The sequence below is a fragment of the Scyliorhinus torazame genome, chromosome 7 (assembly GCF_047496885.1).
Source record: "Scyliorhinus torazame isolate Kashiwa2021f chromosome 7, sScyTor2.1, whole genome shotgun sequence".
Classification (NCBI taxonomy): Eukaryota; Metazoa; Chordata; class Chondrichthyes; order Carcharhiniformes; family Scyliorhinidae; genus Scyliorhinus; species Scyliorhinus torazame.
Window position 1 is genome coordinate 196,236,503 of NC_092713.1, and position 11,000 is coordinate 196,247,502.

Below are 11,000 nucleotides of genomic sequence, written 5' to 3' on the forward strand. Positions count from 1 at the left end.
CTGTTCAGTATGGTGATATGCCTGTAGGCTATATCATACTTGGATGGTGTGCGACCTCCAACCAGCAGGTGGCGGTACAGGCACACATTGCAGTCTCTAGACCAAGGTCATGTGACCTGTGACTCGGATATAAAGGGAAACACATCCGGCCATCTTGAGAAGAAGTTTGAGAGGGTAATAAGATGTACATGTGAATGGTCAGTGCTCGATGCAAGTTTCAGAGGAATAGTTAGCAGACTCCATGATAACGTGCTTTGTATCAGATGGCTATCTTACCACATGAGATTCGAACTGTACAACTTGTTTGTGTTTGATAACGGGGAAGATCACAAGAAATTTGATGAAGTGATAAAGCACTTTGATAAGCATTGTTCCCCTAAAAAGAATGAAATGTTTGAGCGCTATCTGTTCCATATGCGTAACCAGAGACCTGATGAATCATTTGAGTTTTGTGACAGACTTGAGGCTAAAGGCCCAGTCATGCAACTTCAGTGACCTGAAATCTTCGCTAATCCACCACCAAATTGTCTTTGATGATAAGCTTTGGGCGATATTATTGCGGGAGGGAGATTTAGTGCTGGAAAAGGCAGTGAAGATTGCCAGACGAGCGAGATTGCTGTACAAAGCATAGGCGCACTCTGCTCAAAGAATCTTGGAGCCAACATGGGAGAAGAACCCAGCGCCATTAGTGCTGTGACGCACGTCATGAAGGAACATGATTTCAGTGCGGGAAGCCATTTTAAATGGCCGACAGGAGTCGCCACCGCCATCTTGTGCCAAACATGTGGCACTCGACATGCCCCATGGCAATGCCCGGCCTATGGAAAAGTTTGTTCCAGATGTGGCCGTATTGAGCACTTTGCAAAACAATGTTTTGCGTGTTCCACCATGGACCGTGCATGTGCGGTGCATGCAGTAGATGAGATAAACACGGAAAAACAGCGTTTTATCGATCTCATCATGCAAGAAACCAGACAACTCTCAGAAACAAAGATGAAAGCAAAATCGAAACAAAGAGTTAGATAATAAGATCACTCCGAAAACCTTTACGTCTATACTCAAATCAAAGGTAATGCTCAATGATGCTTTCATTCACTGTGACTTTGATCCTAAAGCGACAGCCAACCTCATGAGTCGACATGATGTGCAGCGGGACTTTGCTGATCAAGAAGGGCTGATGATAGACTTCGGAACAAAAACTCTGGAGACCTTCGATGTTTGCGAAATGGTGCTCTCAGTGGCAGGCATGAAGCACACAATACTCTTTCACATTGTAGACATGGATGTGGACTCAGTACTTGGGATTAAATCATATGAATCCCTGAATCTAGTCGAGCAGCTAAATATCCTGGAAGATAGATGGTCACCTGAGCACAGTGAATCACTGCAAGGCATTATGGTGTGCAAGGTGTATGAGGACTTAGAAGAAATCCTAGTGAAGGACAACAAACCAGACAAGGGACGGAACTGTCTGTGTTGGGTCTGCACATTCTCCCTGTGTCTGCGTGGGTTTCCGTCGGGTGCTCCTGTCCCCTGCCACAGTCCAAAGATGTGCAGGTAAGATTGACTGGCTACACTAAATTGCCCTGAATGTCCAAAAAAAGGTTAGATGGGGTTACTGGGTTACGGGGATAGGGTGGAGGTGTGGGCTTAGGTGAGGTGCACTTTCCAAGGGCTTGTGCAGACTCAACAGGCCGAATGGCCTCCTTCTGCACTGTTAATTCTACGATAACTACCGGTGAGCATTCCGCAATTCTGTTTAACAGTCTTGAAGAACGTGCACAGGCTCAATGGCATGATACGAGAACATGGTGAACCCATAGTAAAGCATCTGCAAGATCTTACGGGTTAAGTGGAGCTTCACTGTGGAGTTTACATTCGGGCCTAATGAGTATTTCACAAATGAGGTGATCACTAAAGTTGGACTCACAGCCGCTGAAATCGTTCTTTGCTGAACCACAAATCATCGGCTGCACAGGCTACACAATCGACTGGAGGGTGGGCAAGAATGTAACAGGAAGAACAATTCAAACAAAACCAAAGTACAGCGACAAGAACCATATTCAATGAATTATTCTTCAATTTTTTCAGTCCCAATGAAGTTCCACAGGGTGGAATTTTAAGCCAAGCTTTGGCGGCCAATCAAAAGGCTGATTTTGAACTTGGCTCTCTACTTCGCAAACACATAACTCTGTATGCAAAGTTGTGTTTTTCAGATGAAAAGACAGACGATGATGCAGAAAGTGATGACATGGAAGGTGAGACAGATGTCAAACAGTATGAGCTGCTTGTACATCTCTTCTCCAGCAGCACAGATGAGGCTCCAGCCGCACAGCTCTGCTGGTCTGCAAGCAATGACGAGGTGGTCATGGGGGACACCCAGACTGCGCTGGGCGCTGTGGAGAGCGGGGGTTTTGGAGGTGGCGCATGTAGAAATTGAAGCTGCTAATACAAGTGGGCAGCACGGCAGCATTGTGGATAGCACAATTGCTTCACAGCTCCAGGGTCCCAGGTTCGATTCCGGCTTGGGTCACTGTCTGTGCGGAGTCTGCACATCCTCCCCGTGTCTGCGTGGGTTTCCTCCGGGTGCTCTGGTTTCCTCCCACAGTCCAAAGATGTGCAGGTTAGGTGGATTGGCCATGATAAATTGCCCTTAGTGTCCAAAATTGCCCTTAGTGTTGGGTGGGGTTGCTGGGTTATGGGGATAGGGTGGAGGTGTTGACCTTGGGTAGGGTGCTCTTTCCAAGAGCCGGTGCAGACTCAATGGGCCGAATGGCCTCCTTCTGCACTGTAAATTCTATGAAACAACCGAAGATCAGCTATTGATTGAGCCAGAGTTGCAAGAAATCATCCAAAACTTGGACAAACCGGCCTCGGAGGTATGTGGTGACCCGTTCCAAGTCTGTGGAATGGCTCCAATAATTTACTCCCAAGCAGTTGACGACACCAATGACGAATGGGAGGACATAGATGAAGTTGCTGATTACAGTGACATGGAGGTTGCAATAGTCGGCAACTCTGACTCTGAGGACGACCTAATGACAATCTCTTTTAAAAAATATATATTTTAATTCAATTTTAGCAAATTTTCAACAAACCCCGCCCTTACAGAAAAAAGAAAAGCATAAAACACACAGATTAACATTGGACGCTTATATCGCGAATTCCCCCAATGTACAAACCCCCCCATGAAACAATAATAAACACATACCCGAAACCACCCCCCTCCCCCCTGGGTTGCTGCTGACCACCTCCTAACGTTCCGCTAGAAAGTCTAGGAACGGTTGCCACCGCCTGAAGAACCCTTGCACAGACCCTCGCAAGGCAAACTTTACCCTCTCCAATTTAATGAACACTGCCATGTCGCTGATCCAGGCTTCTACGCTTGGGGGCTTCGCATCCTTCCACTGTAGCAGAATCCTCCGCCGGGCTACCAGGGACGCAAAGGCCAGAATACCGGCCTCTTTCGCCTCCTGCACTCCCGGCTCGTCCGATACCGCAAATAATGCTAACCCCCAGCTCGGCTTGACCCGGGCTTTCACCACCTTAGACACAGTTCTCGCAAAGCCCCTCCAAAACCCATCCAGCGCCGGGCACGCCCAGAACATATGGGCGTGGTTTGCTGGGCTTCCCGAGCACCTCACACACCTGTCCTCTACACCAAAAAACCTACTCAACCTCGCCCCTGTCATATGCGCTCTGTGAAGAACCTTAAATTGTATCAGGCTAAGCCTGGCGCAAGAGGAGGAAGAATTAACCCTACCCAGGGCATCAGCCCACAGACCCTCATCTATCTCCTCCCCAAGCTCCTCCTCCCATTTACCCTTTAGCTCCTCCACCGAGGTCTCCTCCTCTTCCTGCATCTCCTGATAGACCGCCGAGACCTTGCCTTCTCCAACCCACACCCCCGAGAGCACCCTATCTTGAATCTTACGTGCTGGAAGCAGCGGAAATTCCCTCACCTGCCGTCTCACGAACACCCTCACCTGCATGTACCTGAAGGCGTTCCGGGGGGCAGCCCAAATTTCTCCTCCAGCGCCCCAATGCTCGCAAACGTCCCATCTATAAACAGGTCCTCCATTCTTTTAATTCCTGTCCGATGCCAGCTCAGAAACCCCCCATCCATTCTCCCCGGGACGAACTGATGGTTCTCTCGGATCAGGGATCAAACGGAGGCCTCTACCTCACCCCTGTGGCGCCTCCACTGCCCCCAAATTTTCAGAGTCGCCGCCACCACCGGACTCGTGGTGTACCTTGTCGACGGGAGCGGCAGCTGTGCCATCACCAGCGCTCTCAGACTCGTGTCCACACAGGACGCCATCTCCAGCCTCTTCCACGCCATCCTCTCCCCCTCCATTATCCACTGACGGATCATCGCCACATTGGCAGCCCAGTAGTACCCACATAGATTGGGCAACGCTAGCCCTCCTCTGTCCCTGCTATGCACCAGAAACACTCTTTTTACCCTCGGGGTCTTATTCGCCCACACAAATCCCATGATGCTCCTGCTGACCCATTTAAAAAAGGCCTTAGGGATCAGGATGGGAAGGCACTGGAACACAAAGAGGAACCTCGGAAGGACCGTCATTTTCACTGACTGCACCCTACCCGCCAACGACAGTGGCAACATATCCCACCTTTTAAACTCCTCCTCCATCTGCTCCACCAGCCGCGTCAAATTGAGCTTGTGCAACTCCTAGCCACCTGGATCCCCAGGTACCAAAAACACCTTTCCGCCCTCTTCAGCGGAAGCTCGTCTGTCTCCCTTCCCTGGTCCCCTGGGTGTATCACAAAGAGCTCACTCTTCCCTCCGTTAAGCTTATATCCGGAAAAGTCCCCGACCTCCCTGAGGATCCGCATAACCTCCGGCATCCCCTCCACTTGGTCTGCCACATACAAGAACAGGTCATCGGCATACAGCAACACCCGGTGTTCCTCTCCCCCCCCTCCCCCAAACCAGTCCCCTCCAGTTTCTGGACTCCCTTAGTGCCATGGCAAAGGATCAATTGCCAATGCAAACAACAAGGGGGATAGGGGACACCCCTGCCTCGTCCCCCGGTACAGCCAAAAGTATTCCGACCTCCGCCGGTTCGTGGCCACACTCGCCACCGGGGCTTCATAAAGTAGCCTAACCCAACTGATGAACCCCTCCCCGAACCCAAACCTCCTCAGCACTTCCCAAAGATACTCCCACTCCATCCTATCGAAGGCCTTCTCCGCGTCCATAGCCGCCACTACCTCCGCTTCCCCCTCCATTGCAGGCATCATAATTACATTGAGGAGCCTCCGCACATTGGTGTTCAACTGCCTACCCTTCACAAATCCCGTCTGGTCCTCGTGAATCACCCCCAGGACACAGTCCTCAATTCTGGTAGCCAGCACCTTCGCCAAAAACTTCGAGTCGACTTTGAGGAGCGAAATCGGCTTGTACGACCCACACTGTAATGGGTCTTTGTCCCGCTTCAGGATCAGCGCGATCAGCACCCTGGACATTATTGGGGGCAGGGCCCCCCACCTCCCTCGCCTCATTGAAAGTCCTCATGAGTGGTGGGCCCAACAGGTCCATGTACTTCCGGTAGAATTCCACCGAGAACCCATCCGGCCCTGGGGCCTTCCCTGCCTGCATGCCCCCAACCCCTGAACCAGCTCCTCCAGCCCAATCGGTGCCCCTAGCCCAACCACCTGCTCCTCCTCCACCCTCGGAAACCTCAGCTGATCAAAAAAAACCCTCTCCCCTGTCGGGGTGTCAGACCTATACAGCTCCTTATAAAAGTCCCTGAATACCCCATTTATTCCCATTGCACTCCGCACCGTGTTCCCCCCTCTATCCCTAACCCCCCCCCCAATCTCCCTCGCTGCCTCCCGCTTCCGCAGCTGGTGTGCCACCATCCGGCTGGCCTTCTCCCCATATTCGTACACCGCCCCTTGTGCTTTCCTCCACTGCACCTCTGCGGAGATTAGCTCTCCCCTGACCACCGCTTTCAGCGCCTCCCAGACCACCCCTACCTGCACCTCCCCATTGTCATTAGCCTCTAAATATTTTTCAATGCACCCCCGGATCCGCCCGCTCACCTCCTCATCCACCAACAGTCCCACATCGAGGCGCCACAGCGAGCGCTGGTCCCTCTCCTCCCCCAACTCCAGCTCCACCCAATGCGGGGCATGATCTGAGATAGGTATGGTCGAATATTCCATGCCCTCCACTCTCGGAATTAGTGCCCTACTCATAATGAAGAAATCTATCCGGGAGTAGGCTTTATGGATGTGGGAAAAAAAGGAAAATTCCCTGGCCCCAGGCCTGGCAAACCTCCAGGGGTCCACTCCCCCCATCTGGTCCATAAACCCCCTAAGCACCTTGGCTGCCGCAGGCCTCTTACCCGTCCTGGACCTGGAGCGGTCCAATGCTGGTCCAACACCATGTTGAAGTCCCCCCCCCATTATCAAACTCCCTGCCTCCAGGTCCGGAATCCGACCCAACATGCACCTCATGAATCCGGCATCGTCCCAATTCGGGGCGTATACATTCACTAGTACCACCTGCGCCCCCTGCAGCTTACTACTCACCATCACGTACCGACCTCCATTATCTGCCACGATGTTCAGCTCCTCAAACAACACCCGCTTCCCCACCAGGATCGCCACCCCTCGATTCTTCGCGTCAAACCCCGAGTGGAAAACCTGCTCCACCCACCCCTTCCTCAGCCTAACCTGATCTGCCACCTTCAAATGCGTCTCCTGAGCATAACCACATCTGCCTTCAGTACCTTCAGGTGCGCGAATACATGGGCCCTCTTGACCTCTTGACGTTAAGGCCTCTCACATTCCAAGTTATCAGCTGGATCAGGGGGCTTCCCCCCCCCCCACCCACCCCCCCCCCCCTGCCGACTAGCCATCTCCCTTTCTACGCCAGCCACATGCCCGCGCCTCCTGCACCCTCCATTCCCCCAGGCGGCGGACCCCCGCCCCGACTCTCTCACCGAACCCCAGTGACCCTTTGGCCAATGCAGCAGCAAACCAGTCCCCCCCCCCCCCCCCCCCCCCCCCAAAGAGCCCAGAAGTCCGTTTCTGACGGGAGCTGCTGAACGTGCAACTTAACTCAGCAGAGCCGCAACCGGAGGTCCCTCCCTCATGACTATCTCATTATACAGCTCCACAGACAACTCGCACATTTGCGAGTTTGATCAAGAAGGCCCAGTGCCTGGATCAGCTCAGCCAGAAACTATAGTCATCTGCAGTGATGACGAGCAAGTCACCAATGCTCCAGCATGCCAAGAAGAGATGAACTGACAACCCCATCCTTCATGCCGGCAGTAGGAACCGAGGTGATCCAGCATGTCAATGAGGCTGCAGAAGTGTGCGTGGTAACACCAACCAGAGATGATGTGATGCCTAAACCTCTGCAAACAACTCAACACACAATAACAACCAATGCCACACCAGAGGCTGCTACAAAGAAATTAACCAAAACCAAGAGACACACCAAAATACATCGCCGTGTCCAAAAAATAAAAACAAAAAAGAGGAGCAAACTGGAAGAACTACCTCATCCCACCAGTCAACCAGCAATGAAAGCAGTCACAAGTAGCACGCAAGAAAACGGAAGAGAAAGCGACTGGTAACACAAGTGTGGCAGCCTTGGACACAGCCCTTTCAAAGACACAGGGCAAAGCGTGATGGAAGCAAGATGCTGGCAAATAAACCAGGCTCTGACGAGGTGGGCAACAACTCAAAAGACTGAGATCTGTACAAAGAAAATGGACACTTGTCCAGCACAGCATACTTATGGACACTTTAGTAAAACTTGCTCACTGTACCAGCTACATATAATGAATGTATAAAGTGTAATGTTGAATGTTACCTGTAAGAAAAAATTATCTCAATGTTTTGTGAGGAAAGGGGATGTGGTGATATGCCTATGGGCTATCTCATAGTTGGATGATGTGCAAGCTCCAATCAGCAGGTGACGGTACAGACACACCATGCAGTTCTAGACCAAGGTCATGTGACGTGTAACTCGGATATAAAGGGAGACACATCCGGCCATCTTGAGAAGAAGGTTGAGAGGGTAATAAGATGTACATGTGAATAGTCAGTGCTAGGCGTACGTTCCAGAGGAGTAGTTAGCAGACTCCATGATAACGTGCTCTGAATCAGATTGCTATCTTACCACACAAGACTTAATAAAAGATTCTGGTTTGGACAAGTTGTAGTGTTTGGTGAGTTCCTTCATGAAGTACAAAGGACTAAACACAACTCAGGATGCTTTACATTAGTCTGGAGAAGTGTGTGTAAGTGTGCATAATCTTTCCATTTCATACAATGAAAAAGTTCCAACCCCACTCATGATTAATATTACATCACAGCATATTGACTGAAAACAACTGGGGAAAAAACAAAGATGGAGGGCAGGATTTGAATCCCATCTGCCTGACGAAAGGCAGGAGATTAAAATGGCTCAAGTTACTTACCAGCTAGAAAGCCACCTGGATGCAGCTTTTGACCAACACAGTTTGAACAATAAAAGGTTTTCCATGGGTTGCTGTTCTAGCATCGTAACTACCTGATATGGGGAAGATACATTTCAGCAGGGCTAAATGGGTCAAATGCAGATGGAAAATATATACTGGCGAGGTGTATTTATACTGAGGAACTGCTTTAGACTATGGGTCTGTGAATAACAAGTTATAAAGCAACAACCCTGTTTCTGCTAAGGTATCTATCACAGCAACTATGACCACAGAAAATGTACTTCGATTTACGATTATGTTTCTAACCCATGTATTTACTCCAGGAGCTGGGAAAGTGTGTACAGGCCAACAAGAGCAAAACTGCTGTGCTGGCTGTCACCTCAGGCACCAAGGAAAATGTCATTTTCAAATAAAAACAAAATAATAAAAATATGTAGCAAATGAAGCAGAGCCTGTAAAGCGAACAAGGTAGGTTATGACAAGATTTGAAAAATAATTTTGTTCATGTTGTCCCTAAAGATACCCGTGGAAACCATAGCTGCAAAATTTGGTTGCCTATCCCTCTTATTTTTCCCACTCGGATGCCATTTTGATTCTAAAGTGGCGTTGGCAGCACGTGGAAATTTCTGATTTGAGCTGCACAGTACAATATCTTTGGTAGCATATTAGCTCAGGTGCAGAAATAAAGATAATGTTGCCATAATCGCAGACGTCCATAGGACGCTTAGAGTTGACTGGTGGTGATTTAACCTTGGGGTCACCACACCTCAGGCGAGGGGCAAGGTTGAGACAGTGGCACCTTCATGGATAACCTCAGGCAGTACAGGAATTCAACCCGTGCTGTTGGTCTGCATCATGAACCAGCTGTCTAGCCAACTGAGCTAAACAGGTCCCAAGGCGCAGAAGCATGCAGCGTGGGTCGATCATGATATCAGTTGGCGTACTCGTAACTGCCACATTAGAGCTTAATGGTCCAGCTCATACCATCTCTTAACTGCACAGAACTGCACAGGTGGTCACCATTACTATTTAAAGAGACCATCAGCTAGTTGCTGATTGATTTCGACTGGCTCTTGCTGAGTTTGTTCAAGTCTTTAGTGATTTGTATTGTGATTTAAAATTGTTAAAGTCAACAAGGACTGGTATGGCAGGCACTGAAGGACTTGGTATTGCCCTCAAGGATCCTCCTGTTCAGACCACTTGCTCGAGATATATCTCTTGACCGACAGGATGACAGGGATCATGAGCTCAGGCAATAGAGAGGTGGGCAAGCTGCTTGATGAGTGAGGAGGAGGAGACAGTCAGCAGGAGGCTTTTTGTGTCTCAAGTGTTCAGGCAGCAGTTGTCCTGTTTGAAACGCAGTGAGGAACAGTGTATCAGACATATCCACTTCATTAAAGAGGTGGTTGCTGAAATCTGCCATCTGGTGCAGCAGAGATTGCAGCCGGAGAACAGGGCGAGGGTGGTGTTGCCGATGGCTGTGAAGGTGACTGTCGCCATGAACATTTGTATGTCGGGCTCCTCCTAGGCTGCAGTGGGCAATATTTTCATTGTCTCCTCATTCCTCATCCACTGTCACATAAGGAGGTCACTGAGGCTCTGTGTGTCCCGAGAGAGCTGTATAAATTTCATTCACTCTAGCGAAAGAGAAACAGGCAGCGTGCAAGCATGTGTTTTGTGAGGGTTGCAGGCTTCCCCTAGAGTGCAGGGTGTCAGTAACTGCACACATGTCTCTGTGCAGACTCTGGATGTCAAATCAATTGAGATGTACTGCAACCGGAAGGGATTTCACTCCCTCAATGCCCAGCTGTTGTATGACTGCATGGCACATCTTGCTGGTCAAAGCTCGGTGTCCTGGCAACAGTCCTGATGCCTTTATCCTGCGGCAGCCATCTAAGCCATCTGTATTTGAACCACCACCAGAGACCAGAAGGGAGTTATTAGGTGACAAGATGACTGCCTGGCTCATTTACACTAGTGCACAACAATTCAGGGAGTTAGGACAGGAGCTAAAAAGCAGGACCTCAATGGTAGTAATTACTCAGGATTACTACCTGCCATGTGCTGGTGAGGCTTGGAACAGGGAGATTGTATAGTTGAACACATGGCTAAAGAGCTGGTGTAGAAGGGAAGGTTTTAGATATATAGATCACTGGAATGTCTCCTGGGGAAGGTGGGACCTGTACAAGAAGGATAGGTTGCACCTGAACTGGAGGGGCACCAAAATCCTGGGCAGGAGTTTGCTAGTGCTTTTCGGGGTGAGAGTGTTAAACTAGTCTGGCAGTGTTGAGAATCGGAACAGCAGGCCAGTGAATGTAGAACAGGAGAAAAAAGTGAGACTGGGATAAACATGCGCAGAGTCCGAGCAGGCAGAGGGAAACACCAGGGCTCAGCCGGAATGCAGGTCCAGACTGTGTTTGCTTCAATACAAAAGGGGTGGCACGGTGGCACAGTGGATGGCGGTGGCACAGTGGTTAGCATTGCTGCCTCACAGCTTCCCTGGGTTCAACCCATTGACTGTGCTACCACCTC